Raw genomic sequence first — 22127 nt, forward strand, 5'->3', positions numbered from 1 at the left:
TTAGCTCTTGACCATGACTTTGACTCTTTTCCCTCCATGGGATTCAGTCAATTTCGAGGTTCAGTCAGTTTCACGGTTCAGGCTGTTTCCAAAAGTATGTGAGGCTGAATAAGAATAAACATGCTCCATGTTCCCTTGTGAGTGAACTGAGAGGTTATCACATTGCAGTTTTTCCTCATGTAGTGGTGCTGAAAGTATAATCAGTTACCCAGTATTATGAAAATAATGCTCTATGTTTAGTGTTCCAGTGCCCTTATATTGTATACTTATCTTTATTATTATATTCTATACTTATTTCCTTCTGATTGATCAGAAAATGTTAAAGTCTGTTCTTTTATCTAGAAGTACATCGTATTTGCTATGGACTCCAACCATTTCCTTCTTTTGAGATTTTGGTTTTGAGTGTGAACTTGCCCTCAGGAAATCATGTGTCAGGAAAAGTTTTCTCAAAATGTGAACAACATTACATGGAAATCTGACAAGGCTTAGATCCTTTAACAATGTATTCTAAACTTGTAGCAACATGCCAAACTGCAGATCAGAGAACTTGTAGCAGAAGAGCTGTGCTTGGTAAGTCATTTCCTGTGCTCACCCTTGACTTCTCCTGTGTCTCTATTCACCACTTGTTCCTGCTTTGTCTTTATGCTTCATTCTCCTTTGCAAAATGCTTGTCTTCTTTACATTATTCGTATTAAGTAGTGTATGTTCTTTGGTATTACTGTCTGGTCTCTCAGTCAGCACCGTGAGCTTAGAATAGTAACAAAAGTAATAGTAATAACATTAATAATACTATCCAACATGTTGCAGTGTCAGGTATTCTTCTCAGTTATCCACCAGCATTAGCTCCTTGAATATTCACAATCTAATTGTTATATACTTGTGAGGTAGAAGGCAATACAATCTTCATTTTACAGATGAAGGTGTGGGGCTCAGAAACGTTAAATAATTTGCCCAGTGTTACCTAGTTACTGTGTGACAGAACTAAGACTTGAACTAAGGCAGTTTAGCTTCAAAGCTCTCCAGAACTCTATTGCCCAGGACTATTGAACAACTTCTCCTCTCATGTGGTTTCACTCGTGGCCTAAAACACAGTATGTAATTTAAGCATAAAGAGGTTTATGATGCAGTTCCACACCTGCATATTAAATTTTTGGAAGCTAGCATAGTTGAAATCAGTTAACTTCTGAATTATAGAATGCATTCTAAATAAATCACTTTTCTTTCAAATAAAGACACGTGGACTAAGGTGTGGAAATATTACTAAGAACTCATGAACCATACATACAGAATTAGAAAGAATGACTTGTATTTAGTGTTTCAGTCAACTGAAAGGGATTGTTTCATATACTTTAAAATTTTAGTAGGCTAACATGCATTCTGAAACTTTTTTCAGTATAGGTTTAATTGTCTTACATAATTATAACAAAAATATGCTAAAACTGAACGTTGCAATCTTAAAAATAATACTGCTGAAGGTAAATAACTATACAATATATCATTCAAGATGCTTTTGTGAGTAAAAAGGATTCTGTTAGTATTTACCCCAAGCAATAGGTATGTATTGGGACTATCTTGGGTGAAGATGTATGGATATTCTACTTGAAGCAGAAGCTGTTAGTTGTCATTCCAATATCCTTTCTTCTCTTTTTTCTTTGATAACAGAACTCTGATATTATTAAGACATACTTTATTACTATACATAGCATATACTTCATGGGAAACTGACCCCATATCTAGTTCCAAGAGGTGGATCCTGACTAGGTAAAACCAATTATGATGATCCTATTCTTTTCCCAGTATAGCTTATTTATATTTTATTATTAATTTAATAAATATTAAATAATGTGAAGTAACTTCTCTAAAGTTATATAAATAAATAAATTTAGTGTTTAATTTATTAAACATGAAGCCCTTTCTACCTCTTGATCAACTGAGATAGTAACTTTCTATTTAATATATTTTGACGTAGAATTTTTGTCACTTAAAGTTATAAATATTCTAACTAATATACTCATTTTAATCATTATTTGAGGAGTCGGACTCTCACCAGACTTTCACATTACAGGGATTTCTATTTGCATAATGCAGGGTGGGTTTAGGGAAGAGTACTGAGGAGCTTAATAGGGAAAACAGGAATAGAAGTTTATCTCCCAAGAGTTCAGAAAGGTTATTAAAATGAATCGAAAAGTGGTTTCTTTGTCTTTTGTCTTCTGAAAATGATTTAAGGAAATCAAAGGATTACACAGTACTCATTTACACTTTCAGGTTGACATAGATATTCCTTGCAATTTCTGTGACATTTTCTTACAGGAAGGCTTATTCCAATTCTTCCAGCAACTACCCTAACACACACTCACACACTCACACACACACACACACACAACTTCACTTTTGGTGGGATTTTTGAGAGGGAATGGAAAAGAGATTTAAGCTACTAGTTTTTTCTTATCTGAAGATAGCCGCTTCTCTGGTTCTTATTATTATACTTTAGGCAATTAGATATATAGATTATATATTTCTTTACATCACAGATGACGATTCAATCTATATAACCATAGGAAAGGGAACTGGTTAAGTTAGAGTATATAAAACAATATAATAACAAATAATATTTAGATAAATGAATAATGCAGGTGTGAAGCACTATTTAAATAACATATTTTCCTTAAAATATGTATTTATTTATTAGAAAATTATATGCAAAAATATCATTGATTATTTCTGGGAGACAGGTATATAAAAGATTTTCATTTTCCTATTTATATATTTAGTTATTTTCTATATTATTTCAACTTTGTACATCAAACACATTTTTTTCCTGAAACAAGAACAAATATTAAAATAGGAAAAAGTTCTTATTCTCAACTGGCTGCAATTCTCTGAGTAGTACACTACTATAGGTATAATTAACGAGATGCCTCATTGCTCAAGCATTCTTAGTAATAAAGATTTAATATATCTTTTCTTGTGTTTCTGCTCAGAATTTTAATACCTATAAAGACAATGTTGTTGTGAATCACAACATCATTAGAAACTGGAATTTTCACTTGGAGAGTTTTTTTTTTTTTCTTGATATCTGTACACTTTTCAAAACATGTAAATGTTAGCTGCTAACTGGCTTATCTTTAAAAACTGTCTTTCATAAAATCTGAAAAGCACTCCTTTTCATTGTGAGAGATAATTTAGAATTAATCCTAAGACAGAACTGACTAAGCCATGTGATTCTTAGCCCCATGAGAATGAGATACAAATCCCCTTTTACACAACCATGTTTTAATTCTCCCTTTACTAATATGAAATGTAAACTTTTAGATATATATTTGAGATATATTATTTCAAAAAGCAATATAATGTAAATGGTTGATATACTCAAATTGGAATTCACATTCCCTATCTTAACGAAATAGTCATATAAATGCCCTAATTGCAAAATAGCCATAATTTTGACAGCCAAAAAGAGTGATACATAGACCATCATTAGTGCTGTTTTTCAAAACGCTGAAAACCAGACAAGTTAGAAACAAAACACATGTTACTTTGATATAAGCATTGAACTTCTGGAAAATTCATTCTATATTAAGAATATAAAAATACCTTTATTTCATACATAAAATAAGGTTAAGTCTAGTCACAAGTTTTTTAGTTTCACAAATATTTGGAGAAAGTCTTGAAAGATGTGATAGCATTCCTCATTATTGTGGATGGCTACCAAACATAACTCCTGTCCACACATGTTAACCATGTCTCAAATTGTTGCTACATTCAAAAATTCTCCCCATAATTTTCAAAACTCCTGTTAAATAGTGCTATGCCCCTCACTGAGGAGCTTTGGTTTTGGTACCGGGAGACCTAAGTGCTTCATCTCTGCTACCATCTGTGAAGTTGGACAAATGTGTTTATCTTTCTGAAGTTCAGGTCTGTGATTTATTTATGGAAAATGACATAAATGAAAAGGACATTTTGCACTGGGTGTCTATCATCTCTTTTAAAAGTATAACATTTTGTAATTCTGTAAAATAAAGTCCCTATCCTATCTTATCTTATCAGCATAACTTGGAGGAACCTTCTAAGAATATTTGTTTAGAAAGGTTAACTTTCTAAAATGATTCCCTTGCATCTCAAGACCTGGTCAACATCTTAAACAATGAATATTTCACCTGACTTCCAGGACTTGGGATTTGTATAAGTTCTCTGTGGCTTTCTGCCATACTTTTTAGGCAGCTCATTGAAGGTAATTAAAATGGTAGAAGTATCACCCATCACTATATGACAACATTTGACAAGTTCATCATTAGTCATTTGTATAAAAAGCAGAAGTGATTAATGATAAAAAGCAGAAGTAAATCTCTGAGGCTGTTGATTAGTAGAAGTCAACCCATAATTTACTCTTATTGAATTTTAACTTCTAGATTGTAATTATCATGATTACTTAACAATATTTATTGACTGCTGTCTTACATGTAATTCCATATTTTGATCTTTGTTAACTAATTCAAATTTTTGTAGGAATCTCCGTGTTATAACAGTGGTTGGTAGAGCATGTATTCACACATGTGCAAATATGATTCATTCAGAGAAATCACCATATACATCTGTATAGTCACAACATATGAACTTTTGATGGTAAAACCATTGGGTTTTAGAAATTTATATATATGTACAAATACTCATTTATTAGTGCAAACCTATATGGAAGTTCCTACTTGCTTCGTACTTCTCAGTTTAAAAGCACTTTAAATATATTAAATCATATAATACTCAACAACTTCAAGAGGAGTTCATACTATCATTTATTCCATTTTAAAATAAACATAATTTGAAGTTAGTAAGAATAGAGACAGTATTTAAACTTAAGCAGTTTGGTTTTAGAATCTGTAATTTTAACCTATGAATTATTGTGATGGACACACCGAAAGATAACTCTATAATGAGCCAAAGTTTTGTATAATTCCCTTCCACTGAGTGAGGGTGGAACCTACGACTTGTTTCTAGCTAACAAATATGGCACAGATGATAGAATAGTCATTCCATAAATATATGAGACTCCATTGTAGCAGACTGGAGCAAGTGATTATTCTGCTGGACTTGAAGAAGAAAGCTGCCATGTTTCTGAGAAGACTGGGAAATGGCCACATGGTAAGGAACCGTCAACAGCCTCTCAGGAGTTGAAAGGAGCCCCAGCTTAGAGCCAAAAAGAAAATGGAGATCTCGATCCTACAAATCCAGGAATGAATTCTGCCGACGATCAAGTAAGCTTAGAAGAGGGTCCTGAGCTCAAGAAAAAGAACACAGCCTGGTTTATACCTTAACTGCAATCTTGTGAGAGCCTGAGCAGATGACTCAGCTAAGCTATGCCCAGATACCTGAGTTACAGAAATTGCAGGGTAATAAATGCATGTTCCATTATGCATCAAGTTAGTCATAATTTGTTACATAGCAATAGGTAGCTAATACAATTTTGAATAGTTGAAATAAAACCCCATATCACTTATTTTTAAATAAGTAATTGTCACAGATAACATGGAAGTTGAAATGATTTTTGAAGATAAAATTGAGCTGTTTGGAATTTTGACTATGTGATTGTGAAAAATCCTACACATACAAAAAGAGATATGATTGAAGGCAATGATATTTGCATCTGGGAAGATTTTAAGACATGTTTGCGAAATAGGAGATACTTATTAAAGAACTTATGATGTTTTAAAGGAAATCTCAACTTATAAAGTGAATTTGAAAGTCATTGAGGGATGTTAGTAGAAGGCTTGTTTGACCAAAGCACTGTAGCAGAGAATGACTGCACATAGAGCATTCATCTTTCATGCCCTCTAGTAATCATTTTCCTTACCTCTTTTCTTTGTAGATCATTTTTAAACCTTTGTTTCCTGTTTAATCTCTTTTATAACCAGAGTTTTACTCCTTCTGCATTTTTAATCTGCTCACCCTTTTCTATTTGTTGTCTGCCTTAGAAATATGAAGTTAGAGGTTTTAAAATATCTTCTTATTGATAATATACTTTTAATCTCAACTTTTGGGGCAAGTTAACTCATTTCTTTATAGTTTAGTTATTGGTTAGTTGTGAACTTTGTGACTCACTGTGATTAATAATTTGTAAAATAAGTTAATTTTAAACAAAGTGTGTAAAAGTAGAATATTGACTGCCTAAACTGATACTCTAAGAATGAAACATGAGATGTTTTATTCTCTTATTTATTATTTCACATTTTATGGCTGCAGGCTTTATACCTTTATGAAATCTTTAATAATTTTTAAGCATATTGATGAGAATAAGTATGGCGAATACTTAACAGAAGGAATTCAAATGCAATTATAATTAGATATATAGTACATTGTAGTCTAAGTAATAACAAATAGGTAGGTGGATTTACTTTAAATATTTTAAAGCTGTTACTATAGGATTGTTTGCTTGTGCTATTACAAGTGACCTAGTACTTGTGGCCACAGAAAGTAGCCTTTAGCAAACAAAATAAACACTCTAGCTTCTAAAGGTCTTTAATGAATATGGGTTTCCAAGTTTTACATCTTAAACTCTAGTGGCTAATCATGTGAAGAATGGTAAATAAGTGTGGGGAAGCTCAATGCTAGACTGCAGAATAAATAAAATTTGTAAATAAAAAAATCATTCATTTTTATCCTTCACTTTTATATTGTTAAAATAGAGGCTGGGCATGGTGACTCATGCCTGTAATTCCAACTTTGGGAGGCTGAGGTGGCAAATCACTTGAGGCCAGGAGTTCAACACCAGCCTGGCTAACATGACAAAATTGTCTCTGCTAAAAATACAAAAATTAGCCAGAAGTGGTGGTGCATGCTGGTAGTCCCAGCTACTCGGGAGGCTGAGACATGAGAATCACTTGAATCCAGGTTGTGGAGGTTGCAGTGAGCCAAGATCGCGCAACTGCACTCCAGCCTAGGTGACAGAGCAGGACTCTGTCTCATTCATATATATATATATATATATATATATATATATATATATATATACACACACACACACACACACACACATACCCACACACACACACATATATATATATAGAGAGAGAGAGTGTACATGTGGAAATTTCATAAATTGAAGTTCAGAATACTTCTTTCTCTATAATCCATGTTCTCTTAATGATACTTTGTCTTTACTGTTAATAGTTAACTATTTCCCACATGTTCTTCTTTGCACATCCACAAAAATGGTTTGAAATGTTTCTGAAGCAACATTAAAGGCATTTAAAAATAGAATAAAACATTTAAGAACAGAAAGCAATTCTGTGTGCTGAAAAGACATTAACTATACAAATAGTAAGCTAGATATATATTTTATCATTAAATATTTTATAAAATTTTTACTATGCTGTCTTATTCTGGATATTTTAAAAAGATTGTCATTTGTATCATTAATATAAGAATGAAAAAATACAATATGCTTGACCTCATTTGACTTTCTGACGTTGAATCATTTAAAAGGTTTGTAAGACGTTTAATTACCAAAAGGTATGATCATTATTCATCTCATCATTTGATATTTAACGTCAACTGAATTGCCTCCCTGGAGTGCACTGTGTTTCACAGATCAATGAATTTACCACGATCTTGAAGGAGAGCTTTAAACGTTCATTGAAAAGAAGGAAAAGTATATCCCTTTTGTAAAATGGCTTACATATTCATTTCATCAGCTTCATAATTATTTTATTTACTTCTGTGAATAAGTCTCCTTATAACAGTATTTTTGAAGTTTTACATATCCTTTAAGTAAATTAAATTATAGTGTTAATCAGATTTGTTTTACTCAAATGCACTGAAAATTCTGTAACAGAGAAATACAGAGGTAGATTTCTTGAATAAATTCTACTTTTGAGAGCTATCTTAAATGACTCTTATTTAAAATATGATTCTCAATATTCAGTACAACTTCTGTAAAATGATTCTTATAAAAGCATTATTTTATATTCCATCCAGTCCTTACACATTTATGAGGAAATTGTACAGTAAGAAGTTTACAACTGGAAGAGGAATTGTTCCTTCTTTCCCACTAGCTCCTTGGATGCTCCCTAGTTCTGATGTCATATCATTGAAACGCAGTTAATAAAAACACTCAAAGTTTATTGTGTTTGCTCCATGCCAGGTCTTCTAATCACTTTATACATCTTAACTCATTTAATATTTCACCAGTCTTATAATGTGGGTACCACTATTCCCATTTTTTGCAATTATATAACTTGCCCAAGGTCACGTAGCTAATAAATAGAAGAACCAGACTTGGGCCCTTGTGAGTGGGTCTTAACCACTTGTACATACTGTCCCTTGGGCAGAAGAGGAGAGTCATAAAAAAAGCAGTTGGGCTTTTTCTTTTTTACACTTTAGCCAAACTAATGTTAATCTTAATGAAAAATAATATAAGCCATCACTTTCTGTGCTACCCCTAATCTGAGGTGGTTTGGAGAACAGAAGTTATATATATTAAAATTATAGGATGCTCAGTGTATTATTAGGTTAGCCAGAGTACCAGGTCTGATATTTGATTTTACCCTATTTACATGTAGTAAGTCAACCTGTTGCTGTTTTGTGGATTCTGGCAGAAAACATGAAACTCTTAGAGCGAAAAGACTAATTACAGCACAGCAAGCCACGTGAATATTCGTTTCCTTTGCTCCCAAGTGCTGCAGGGGTGATACAGTATGGCCCAAATGGATCCTGTGCACGCACATGGTATTCATTACAGCTGAGGAACACTCAGCTAGGAATATCTGCTACTTTTATAGAAAGCAATAAGCAAACCTGCTCTTTGTCCCAGATATAATACCTTATCCCTTAAGGTTATTCACTGCAAACACAACCCTAAGAAATACGCCAGGTGAAAACTGCATAGAATCTGTATTCTTAGTGCATCTGGCAAAAGGTATAGGAGGGCCAGAAGCTCATGGAGAATGTCTTTAATAAAGTCTGAACCCTGCACTATGTTAGTTTCTTATGGCTGCTCTAATAAATTACTGCAAACTTAGTGGTTTAAGACAACATAAACTTATTATCTTATAGTTCTGGAAGTCTGAAGTATGACATGGATTTCACTGGTCTAAAGTAAAGGTGTCAGGAGGGACATGTTTTTTTTGTTGTTGTTGTTTTTGTTTTTTTCTGGAGGTGCAAGGGAAGAATTTGATTTCTAGCCTTTTCCAACTTCTAGAGGTTGCTTACATTTCTTGGCTTGGAGGCTCCTTCCATCTTCAAAGCCAGCCATGACTGGTTGAGTCTCTCAGATCGCATAACTCTGACATTGGCCTCTTCTGCCTACCTCTTCCACAGTTAGGACTCTTGTGATTACAGTGGGCCCACTGGCTAATTCCAGATCATCTCCCTATTTTAGGATCAGCTGATTAATAATCTTAATTCCATCTGCAGTCTTAATTTCTTTTCACTGTGTAACATAACATTTTCAAAGGTTCTGGGAATTCAGATGTGGACATCTTTGGGAAGCCATTATTCTGCCTACCAAATATGCTGTCTTGGTTTTTGAGTGAATTTTCATGAGTTTGTGACGTTGTTGTCCACTCTGATTAATTTGAGTGACAGAGGTTAGGATTAAATCATTCAATTTGTCTCATACAGCATTTAACTAAGGCTACTATTAATAGGATTTCAAGCAGCAGGATTAAGGCCACCTGTAAATGCTGACCTCATTTATGCCCCTCAGAGTCTTGACTCAGCCAATTTTGAATAACTAGCCAGGACGGACTAGTAGGTCTTAGTTTAGCCAGACAAGATGTAGTCTAAGGCCAGTTAATGACCTGCACAATGGAGTTTAAACAGATACACTGGCCCGTAATCCCAGCACTTTGGGAGGCCGAGGCGGGCGTATCACGAGGTCAGGAGATCGAGACCATCCTGGCTAACACGGTGAAACCCCGTCTCTACTAAAAATACAAAAAAATTAGCTGGGCGAGGTGGCGGGCGCCTATAGTCCCAGCTACTCGGGAGGCTGAGGCAGGAGAATGGTGTGAACCCAGGAGGCGGAGCTTGCAGTGAGCCGAGATCGCGCCACTGCACTCCAGCCTGGGAGACAGAGTGAGACTCCATCTCAAAAAAAAAAAAAAAAAAAAAAAAAAAAAAAAAAAAAAAAACCCCAAAAAAACAAAACAGATACACTGATATTTAGTGTCATTATCAATCATTGCAGGGGGAACAGGTGGACCAGAAAAGAACCCCCACATAGATGCATTCTGTGGCCCTTTCTCCTTTATATACAAACATGTAACTCAAAGGGATACATCAGTTCTCTTCAAGATGCATTACCAAGCTTTATTTGGATCATCTTTATACTTTAGTTTGGTTAAGTGACAGGCAGATTCACTGAATAGCTAGCTGCACTATGATTGCCATACATTTCATAACCGAAAGCCAATTGGGCATCAGGAGAAACGTGAATTCATTTTAGGGATATTTAAATAAGGTTGGATTAATTTATGTGTTTGAATACATATTGGCAGTCGGGATGGGGAGAGGATGTTTAGGAGTTGCCAAAGATGGCATCAGGCACAACAAAATAGTTTAGGTGTCATGATGTTCATATTACCTTGTCTGTTTTTGTAGCTTGTGGATGGGGATGATAAACTGAGCAACAGGTCACATTACCAGCTGCAGGAGCTGCTTTACTTAAATGAACTGTATGATTATTTTGCTGGGCGGTGGCACTAGATCTAGGAGGGAAGGAGCGTCAATTGTTCCTCCCCTCTCACCTTCCAGGGTCGAAGGTCCTTTCACTTAGTGTCAGGATTATTGCTTTCACTTCATAGCCACAAATTTGGCATGCCACAATCCAGTAGCTATAATTTCATCTTTTTTCCAGACATCCTCTAGTTTCATCTCCATCTTTCATCTTAAAGGGCAAGATGGGAATAGAAGAAGAGCTTTTGTACAAAATAGAAACCTATGATAAGCCCACCTTGGCCCTCATAGGCCACTGTGGGGGACTCAGCGAACAATATACTCAATCAATTGGTCATTATACTAATGACCTAGGATTATGTTAATCCAACTAGAGTATACAAGGGACTGAACTACAAGTAGTTTGAACTCCCTAGGACTCCTCATAAGTGAGTTGCCACCTGGAAGGGATACCAACCAGGCTGACTGAGGATTACTGTGGATAAGTACATCGTATCTAGAAACATTCAGAGTAGAATCCTAAATTTTCAAAACAGGTCTATATAACCATCACCCTTTTCATCCTACTCATTATCCAGGAGATGGTCAAAGGCGATAAACCCTTTTAAGGGATAGCTATATTTAGTGACCAAATTGTCCTGCTAAGGTGTGTAGACCAAAAAGAGATGAGAGATAAAGGACCAGAAATATTTCTGAATTGCTTTTTGAGGATACTGTACCAGTCTTCTGCAATCCAGATGCCTGTGGAAGGTAGAAGCATGGACTGTTGTTCATCAGTTACCTTGGCTTGCGGTCTATTGTAGGGTGATCTTTGCAATAAAGATGTAGAATTGTCCATCTGTAGGTGGTCCATAAAGCTGAAAATATGACATAGTTAAGTTTCAGGGCCACAATATCATGGCCAGAGTTTGCTGATTAGACTGAAACGGTGTCACTGTAATCCAAAAAAGTCTCAACAGCTGTGAAGCATCAACAGCAGTAGACCTGAGAGGGAGACAAAAGACTGATATAGTCAATTTGCCAGGGGCAGGTGGAATCAATGCTGTTGACTCTCTCAAGTTGATTTTCTCAAGTTTCTACATATCTTGTAAGCAGAAATACTACCTAATCTTTTCAGAATGTGTATAGCAAACAGTTTTGGAAGTTAGAGATACAACTTTTATTTGCAGCAGAGAGCAGGTTTGTTCACTTTTTGTTATAATAAAGACAATGTATCCTTCTGAGATAAAGATTAGACAAGTGTAATTCCTTTTATAAAATATACTGGTTCCCTAAGATAAGTGATCCTTTTTGTGTGCAGTGTCACTTGGCCCTCTTCTCGTCACTCTGTGGAAGCTGGAGCTCGGGAAACTGGTTTCTTGTTATCTATAATGTTAGACCCTTTCTCAGTTCTTGACAATCACCATACGAAATGTGGCTTCCTGTACCACTATACCAGGGCACCAGTTTATAGCAGGTGCTATAAGTCTGGCATGCAGTGGTAGCTTCTGCATCAGAAACATAGAATTCTGAATTGTGTGTCCAGTTTATGATGGTGGGTCCACAGCCATGACTGATATGATGATGGTACAGGTAGCAATAGTGGTAGTCTGGCTGGGACAGGCTTGATCAGCATCTTAATTCTAATTGATCGCATCAGAGAACAGACTTTTAATGTGGTCACCTTTAGGAATGACTCAGACTCTCTGATCAGCAGCTACAAATTTTTCCCCATAGTTCTCAGCTCTAAAGGGAGATGTATTTTTTTTTTCTTAGAGACAGAGTCTCACTTTGTTGTCTAGGCTAGAGTGCAGTGGTGTGATCATAGCTCACTGCAGCTTCTGACTCTTAGGCTCCGGTGATCCTCCAGCTTCAGCCTCCTGAAGACTGAGACTACAGGCACATGCCACCACACCCAACTCTTTTTTTTTTTTTTAAGATATGCGGTCCTACTACATTGCCCAGGCTTGTCTTGAACTCCTGGCCTCAAATGATCTTCCCACCTTGGCCTCCCAAAGTGCTGGGATTACAGGCATGAGCCACTGCACCTGTTGGGAGGTATCTTTAATCTGCCAGTCTCTGCTTTTCTAAGTGGTAGACCAAACATCTGGGATATTGTCAACAGTCCAAGATATAGTAAAAATGTGACAAGGCTCATAAAGTTAAGTTTTGGTTATTGCTACCTTGAGTTACACCCACTAGCTGAGTAAGTAAGCAGCAGCAGTCTAAGAAACATCATGAAGTTTCAGCTTAGCCAGAGTATCAGGGAAGCAGGTCCAGGCACTTAGGGGAAGTCTGTAAACTGAGGGACCAATTGTGATAGCAGCTTTACCTCGAGTGGTGTAGTTAGGGTGAATGTCTCCCCCAGAGGGGTAGCCGCCACTTGTTCATATAAAATTGAGATGCCACTAGGACTAGGCTAACTGGCTCTTGAATGTACTATTTCCATTTGACTACAGAAGCCTATGAAGGCCCTTCCTAGCTTAATAGTCATCATGTCCAAGTTGATCCCACCCTCAAATGGGAATGTCAGGCCCGAGGGTCACAAGAGTCCTCCATATGTCAAGTGTTAGGAGAGCATAGTAGCATATTAGCTGCCTTATTTTTTTTTTTTTTCAAGTGGGTGTACAGTGGCAGTATCAGGCAGGTGGCACTATTTTACTGGAAATGGTCTTTTTGAGTACTCTGGAAGGCACCAGAGTTTCTAGTTGAAGCTGTGGTTTTCCTTTCTCCTCTTTAGATTCTGTGTTGTTTGTTGTTGTTGTTGTTGTTGTTGGACAACCTGGGAGAAATTAGGGAGGTGGAGTGGGGGACATAGGGGTGAAAGTGCACATCTCTCTATCGCCCGTCTTCATATGGCCATCACTGAATAGGAGAATTTCTTCTGACATTTAAAGAACACTTTTTTAAGAGCAGGAGTGAAAGTTTATTAAAAAGCTCTCTAGCAGGAGTGAAAGGAAGTAAAGTACACTTGGAAGAGGGCCAAGTGGGTGACTTGAGAGGCCAAGTGTGCAGCTCAGCCTTTTGACTTGGGGTTTTATATGTTGACATACTTCCGGGGTCTTGTGTTACTTCTCCCCTGATTCTTCCCTGGTGGCGGGCTGTCTGCCTGCGCATGCTTGAGTCCACTTGACCACCTTCTGAGATCTTATAGGGAACTTGTGGATCACCAGTTTCAGGTGTTTTCTATCTATTAGGAGACTGCCTTTCCCTGGCGCTGGCTGTGACCAGTTATTTTAGAGAGACAGTTAACAACCACCTGACCATCACTTGACAGTCACCTGACATTCCTGATATGTGTGTGTCAGGTGGGGGACGAGCCTCTCTTGCCCTGCTCATGACTGACTGACCTGTTGTAACATTTTCCCCCTCAAGAGTCCAAGACCCCAGTTATTTGGGGAAATGGATAAAGGTCAGTCTTCCATAACTGTTTCCTGCTGACAAAGGGTCAGTGGTGATGCTTCTGTGGGTCTTGGCCTCTTGCTAGCTGTCACGGCAGGAGGATGGCCCTGTGGATTGGTGAAAGTGGTATCCAGCCAAGTCCAGGAGAGACAGGGGCAGGATTTCACCAATGCCAAATATACTTCAGCAGTAGAAGCCACAAGATTACATTATTAAATTGTTCCAAGAGTCCCCCCAGTGCAAACCCTAGCTCAACACCATTTAGTTATATTCTGGTGTGTTTTCCTTTTGCAGGAACTCAAACCAAGGTTTCTTATGTGCGCATGAGTTGGTGGCCAGAGTGACAACTGGTAGGAAACTATGTCGTTCCCCAGCTAGGAGAACAGAGAGGAGGGGTACATGATAGTAGGGGGTCAAGTTTACAGAGACAGTAGGAGCAGTGGGAAGGAAACTGAATGGCAAGCTTTTCTTAAAAAATCTTCTTTATTATTCTACATTTTACTTTTAATTTTTAACCTTTTGCAGTGGACTTGGTGCTTTAGTTCTGGGAACTCTTTCTTGTATACCTCCTGGGCCCTGGAGCCTCTTTTGTACATGCCCCTGTACATGCTGCTGTATTTCACATCGTAGTTCTTAATGCCTTCTGACACTTGTGCACCCAGTGTCTTATTCTCCTTACCAGCCAAGCTGGGTGGGGCAGGAGGAGGTTGCAACAGAAGCCAGATGCATGAGCTTGGCCCAGTCTTTATTATTATTATTTGCATTTACTTTTTTTGAGTGGCCACCTGCTGGGCACTCAACCAAATGAACTTTAATGTATTCAGTTCACCCAAATCTCCATATTGAATAGGGAAGTCCTGATTGCCAACATTATTTATTTTGGGTTTGGGGATTCCATGATTCAGTAGCCACATTCACATTGCCTTTTGTCCTTGGTTGCTGGACTTGCTATCCTATTGTCAAGAAAACAACATATTCTTTTTGCTTTTAGAAGAGTGAGGAGCAATCAGGGTATCATTTGAGCAGCTTGTTTTATTTCTGTCTCTCTCTGTTTAGCCTCTAAACATTATCTTAACTCCCATTCATGAGTCCTTATTCACCCCTCATCTACTACATAGGTGAGAATGTTCACTTATGGAACCCAGAGAGCCTTTTCAAAATTTCTTCAAACCTGATCCAGAGAACCCTGTTCCTTCCTGTTCCAGAAAACCATGTCTCTGTTAACATCTTATCCTTTGTCAAACCTGTTGGGTTTAGGGTTTGAGTTTACCTAATAGTCTAATAATTAGTCTATTATTATTTAATGGATACTGGCAGGAGACATGAGATGTCAGGGTCAGAGTCAAATAACTGAATTATAGCACAGCAGGCAGCATAAGCAACAGCATTTTTGTGTTGGTTCCCCTTGCCTCCAGTCTCAGAGCGATGTCTACAGCCCAGATGGATGCTTTGCATGCTGTGGAGCTGCAGTGAGTTTGGGAAATCCACCACTTTGTAGCAAGCAGTAAGCTAGCCTGCTCTGTCTTCGAGGGAAACATTACCTAATTCCTCAAAGTTGCAAACTGTAAACACAACCCTGATAAATGGCCTGGGGCAAGAGCAATCAAGATGTGTTCTTGGCACACCTATCAGAATGTGGAGAAACTTGAGAGACTCATGGAGAATTCATCAAAAGGTCTTTATAGAGTTTCACTTCCTGCCTTTGCATCTTGTGTCTCAGAGTATTTTATAACCCACCATTTTTGTGAAGAGGGGGAAATACAGTGACTGAACATCTTCACGGTGCGATCACATACAGAGTCCAGAAATTCTCTGAAAATAAGGAAAGTTTCTAGATTTGCTACATGCGTAATTCAAGGAAATAAAAATGTGGGGTTACATTCTGTGTCTGAAAGTTTCCAAGCTAAAAGACACCACTATGAACATAAGTTTATAGAATAACATAGCTTTGGCTCTTCTGTGATGAATTATTTGGCTCAGTGATAACAATTTACACATGACTTTAAGGACATTAATCTTCAAAGATACTTCCACTGATTATTTGGAACATCTTTCTGGAAAAGACAGTCTCTAAAGTGGAGAATTTTTGGTAAAAATGCCACAGAATATAATCTTACGTTTCCATTTTACTAAATTATTAATCTATTAAAGGTAAAACAAAAATATGCTCATTATTTGAAATTTTATAATTCTGTATAATGTTAAAAATAACTTCAAGAAAGGATATATGATTCTAACACGTATCACCTGTACATATTATGCTTAAGGTAATTATAATGCAACATTTTATCTTGAGTCTAGTTGTAACTGATCAATATTTTTTCAAACTGAAAGTCCGGCTCCATTAGTGGTTTATAAATTAATTTAGTGGATTTTAACCAACATATTTAAAAATGTAATGGAATAAATAGAACAGAACAGAAAGCAAAACCAAAAAGAAAAGAAAAGAACAGAATAAAACAGAAAATACATGCCATTATGGATGAATATTCTGTGAAACTTTTATTTATGTGTATTTGAGTTCTCAGTGCTAATTACATTTTTTTTTCTGCTATGGAATATGGTCACATTAGTTTGAAAGATTATCATAAGTAGTGAAACAGCATTATATTTTATATAATATAATAATTCATATTATTATATTATATATATATATAATATATAAAACTGTTTTCTTTCTGTTGACAGATAAAACTGTAAAAAGCTGTGTTTGGTAAAATTTCTGGTCATTTTGCTCTGCCCTAGCTGTCTTTTACTAAGTAAGCTGTCATAGATGCACCTTTGCTCTTTGCTTCCTTCAGACAGCATGGGTAGTGTATGGACTATAGACCTGCAATGCTACGAATCACCTGAACAATCTCCACTGAGCAATTTTCACATAGTTCAATCGGATGAAAAAGCCTATGATATTGTATTAATATAAAGATATGGTCTTGTATGAAATAACTGTGATCTTTTGACTAAAGAAAAGTTTGAGGCTAAGAAAGTTTAAGGCTATCTTATTCATCTTTGTGTTCCTATACCTAGCCTCATGTTAGTATGTAGTAGGTACCTAATAAGCACTTGCTGAATAAATGAGTAAACAGGTGACCACTTTATAAACTTGGAAAGAAGCTATATTGGCAATTGATAAGGTATGTCTCTCAAATCAGGAGAATGATTTTATTTGTAATGTGTTGTCTGTCTTATTATCAACAGCTGTGTGTTTTGTGAGGCATGGTCTCCATATTTCACTAAAACTATTAATAAAATGGATAAAATAATGCTGCTTTTTGTGTCCTGTGTGCAATGATTATATAAATGGCTGTTTATTTAACATTTCTCATGCATTGCTGTTTACTTCTGAAAGAAAAAAAAAAGTGGTTCTAAAATGATAAGCACCACCTTTAAACATTCTAACATTTGCCAGAAAAATCTGATAGTATTTTTGTCAGCCAAGTGCATATACTTTGCCTCCCTAACACTAACCAATGTCAATCCAGGTTCCATCACTGTCTTTGTGGTGGCTTTTTCCAAAACTCTGTGAGGGTTAAATATTTACATTTCCTCTCTGGGAATTTTATAGGAAGTTTCCTGGGAATTTAATAGGGAATGGAAGGAAACTAATATTCATTAAACAAGAAAATGATTTAGGCATTGTATTGGGCACATTTTCTCATTTATCTAATGTTCAAAGTACCCATATTATAGAAGAGGAGTCTGAGGAGCATAAAGTTTAAATCCTGCCAAAGCCCATACAGCTAGTAAGTGGTTCAGTTAATATTTAAATTTAGACTTATCTGGTTCCTCGGTTTCTATTCCATTAGACCTCTGTTATTCAATCATTTTTAATTAATAAAACCATGTTATGAATGTAAATGTCGACCATACTGTTGCATGAAATATTCTATTTTGGGCTACAGTGTTCTGGTCATCCGCACCAGCTATTAAATTTTTTTAGTTTTATTTTCTGTCCCTTGTATTATAAAAAAGAAAATCACCATACATGCACACACACACGCACACACAGACACACACGTACACACACACAACATAAATACAGTCAATTCTTGTTACTTGCTGTAATTATGTTCTATGAAGTCACCACAAGCACTGAGTTAGTGAACACTGAACCATTGCTCCTCAGAGGAATACAGGGAGGGCTAGGTTCCTTGTAAGACTCTGGTCAGAACATTTCCATCAGTTGATCAATATATAACCTTGTTTTATGTGTATTTCTGTTTTAAAAACACTGTATTTAATATATATTGTTGCTTCATTATAGCCAATGTCACTATAGCTCATGCCTGAGAAAAGCTTATTTAACTAACACACATCTTTTCCCCATAGGGCATATCACAACCTTTTTACACTGAGGAACACTAGTCAGCACTTCAGTACTACATTTGGGACCTATTTTAAACAGTGAAATCAGCAACAAAAAGGACAGATATGGCACTAAATAGACTGTGAAAAAGATGTTTGTTTACAGTATTGAGAACTGGAACAGGAAGGCAGAGTGTCACCTTGTCTAACTTCAGCTGGGCATGTGTGTGTCAGGCAACTCAAATTTTTTACTGTTTTGTACATGTCTGTGAATGGCCACAAAAGTGCTGTATTGCTTTTTCAGTTACAAGTACATTTTAGCACATAGGTGAATTCGCAAATACGGAATCAGCAAGAAAACGGATCAACTGTGCATACATGTATAATTATCTAAAGTGTTTTATCAAAATATGCATTACTCTTATTCTCCAACATCATGTTCTCGACCAGTTCATTCATTCAGCATATATGCTGAGCATATACAGTGTGAAAGGCACTGTTGTCGGCACTACAGATTTAACAATTAACAAAACAGGTATAGTCCCTACTTTTCATTGATGATACAGTATATTTGTGTAAAAGTGAATAATATGCTAAGTGATGATATGCACCATAAAGAAAAACAAAGCAAGAGAAAAATACACACTGACGTTGATGGAACTTTTTTACGTAAGGTGGTTGAGGAAGACCTAACTTGTATGGTGGCTTTATAGTAGGGACCTGAAGGAGACAAAGGAGCAAGCCCTGTAGATATGAGAGAAGAGCATTCCCAAGAGAGGAAACTGCAAATGCAAAAGCCTAGGAGAGTTGCATGTTTAAAGCACTGCTCAGAGAGGGCCAGGATTTTAGGAGATGAGGTCAGAAAGTTAGAAAGTATTATAGAGTCTTTAGGACATAAGCCCATGATACCCAAAATCTCTTTTATAAAAAATTTTCTAGTATTTTTTTTAATATTCTTTCTCCTCTAAAGAAATGAATTGCTTTGTGAATGATATAAACAAGATTTTGTTATTAACAAGTGATTGAGGTACTTGATCCTACTTCAAGGCACCTTCTGGGTCCATAGGAAAACTTATCCAGAATCGCCTGCTCCAGTCTAAGTCTCAATATTAGGACAAGGACTTGGAGTGTCTGCTTAAAGTCTGGTTTAACTTTTCTTGGGGAAGTGAAAGTAGAATTTTCAGCTATTTGTTTCTGATTACTTCTAAATAAAATTTTAGTTGTTTTGTTATTCCCTCCACCCACGTTCCCTGGTCCTCCATCTTTCCCAGGAATTCTGAGTACCTAGTGAGATTTCTGTTATTTTCCCAATTCTTGCAGTTGTCCCAGTGTATCACCTGTTGAGAGACAGTCATTAGAGCTATAATGCACCTTATCTTGGTATAACAGTGGATATGTTTGAATGTAAACAATAGATCAAAACCAATAACATAGAGATACTATATTTTGGTGAGTGGATTTGAGAGAGTAGGGATGGTAAGTGACACAGTGGAAATGTAAAATTAAAAGATAATATTTAAACTCTGCAGTGCTTTGCACATAATAAATGTTTAGTTAATGTCTTATGGTCAGCTAGTGAATGGAAGCTCCACTAAAATATAAACACAATTTAGTTGCTTCGTACTATCTCCACATCTGCCGCCTTAATGCAAGCCACCATCACCTCCTGCCTAGAATTTTGCCATAGCTTCTAGTTAGTCTGAGTCTACAATTGATCCCCTGCTGTCTGTTTTTGTTCAGCACAGCAATTAAGGAGATTCTTTTAAAATGCAGATCATGTCATATCATAATTTAAAACCCTTCATCCCCTGCCTCCCTTTGCTTCAGGATCTACTGCCATTTCCTAAAAATAAAATAAAAAATCCTTAAGATGATCTACAAGACGGTTTACAGTCTAATTTCAGATCTTATTATCCTTCCTCTCCTTCATTCTGGTCTTGCCACAGTAGCCTTCTTGCTGTTTGTTAAACACACTAAACACATTAAGTATGCTCTCACCTCAGGGCCTTTGCAGCAGCTGTTCCCTCTGACTGGGCTGCTCTTCCTCCATTTATCTGCATGGCTAACTCCCATCAGTTCCTTGAAGTTTTTGCTTGTCACTTTCTCCATAAGGGCAGCCCTGACAATCCTAATTAAATTTGCAATTCTGGAGCCACATCAAGTAATCACTCTCATCCTAATCTAATTTTTCACATTTTTTCTCATTTCTGATTCGAAAAAATTTCTAATTTTTTTTCATTTTCCAATTTACTGTTCTAATTTTAATAATTTTCTTAACTCACTGAAATGTGGGCTGTTTGGGGAGTGATGAGGAGGCTTTAGTTAGGGTTTTGTTTTTGTTTTATTTTCTCCTCTGGAAATGCTTCTCCTGGATCTAGACCCATTTAAATCCTACCTCTTCTTCAAGTTCCAATTTAGATATTCAGATGAAGAATTTCTGGTGCTTCTTCACTACAGTATGTCTTCTACTTAGCATGATGACTCTCTTTGTATTACAGTATTTTTCCGTTTTCACAGAAAACATATTTGAGCCTGGGCAATTTACAAAAGAAAGAGGTTTATTAGACTTACAGTTCCACATGGCTGGGGCGACCTCACAATCATGGCAGAAGGCAAGGAGGAGCAAGTCCCAGTGTATGAGGATGGCAGCAGGCAAAGAGAGAGGGTGTGCAGAACCATCAGCTCTGTTGAGACCCATCCACTATCACAAGAACAACATGGGAAAGACCCGCCCCCATGAATCAGTCACCTCCCACTGGTTTCCTCCCACAACACATGGGAATTATGGGAGCTACAAGATGAGATTTGGGTGGGGACACAGAGCCAAACCATATGAACTACCAAAATATGTGGTCATTTCAATAGGAAAATCAACAAAGAAAAATATGGACACTTGTTAGTTTGGTTACTGGCAGCTAGTTTATTTGGATTTATAATTGGGTATTGTCATATAGATGGTTCCAATTTGTACATTTTGAATTCTGTTTTTATAATTATTTATTTGCTAACTTACTACATTGCAGAGTCTAAAAGTGCAATCTTTAATATTCAGGTCCCTAGAAAATCTACTCATTGTTTCCATCACTGATGCAGATTTCAGATTTGGAGTCATACTGGAATTCTAGATAAAGCATCCTGTTTCTTCCTGTTCAGTAGAAGAATGAGGTGGGATCATTCCCATATATTCTCATAATATATGCTTTTTAAAGCCACCGTTTCCCAGCACTCTGCTTCCTTTATTTTCAGTTAGGTCACCTCTGATTTGTTGGTTGTATACTGCTTGCACTGGACTACCCATCACTTCCTGAATACATCATGCCAGTCCATGAATATGTATTTATTTTTGATACCCAGGAGAACTGGCCACTTGCCTCAGTTTTCTCTTTATCACTTCAACTTTCAAAACCCTGCTTTAAAAAGTCAACTCTTCTTTGAAGTCTTCCAGGTGTAATTCAGCCCTACCACCTCTATGTTCTTATGGCATTTTGTATATTATGCTTCTACTATAGAACAACTCATTGTTCAAATTACTTAATTTTGTGTTTGTTTGTTTTTTATATTTCCCTGCTCCCATGTCACTATATTGTAACTTCCTTGTTTATTTTTGTATTCTGACAGCACATTCAATACTGACTCACAGGGATCTAAAACATTCCAGTTATTCAGTCACTCGGTCCTGTGTGGCAGGTAGCACTTATGTATCCTCAGAATAGTTGAGGAGTCATTCTCAGAGTCTCTCATGGGTGCTCAACTAAACTGTTCCACAAGTCTGC

General features: G+C 36.6%; 1 protein-coding gene across 35 annotated transcripts in view; it reads left to right on the top strand.

Moving 5' to 3' along the window:
* The window catches only part of FOXP2 (forkhead box P2), a 599458-nt gene that overhangs the window by 212141 nt on the left and 365190 nt on the right, over window positions 1-22127 (top strand). The gene's annotated exons all lie outside the window — the stretch shown is intronic.

The sequence above is a fragment of the Macaca fascicularis genome, chromosome 3 (assembly GCF_037993035.2).
Source record: "Macaca fascicularis isolate 582-1 chromosome 3, T2T-MFA8v1.1".
NCBI lineage: Eukaryota > Metazoa > Chordata > Mammalia > Primates > Cercopithecidae > Macaca > Macaca fascicularis.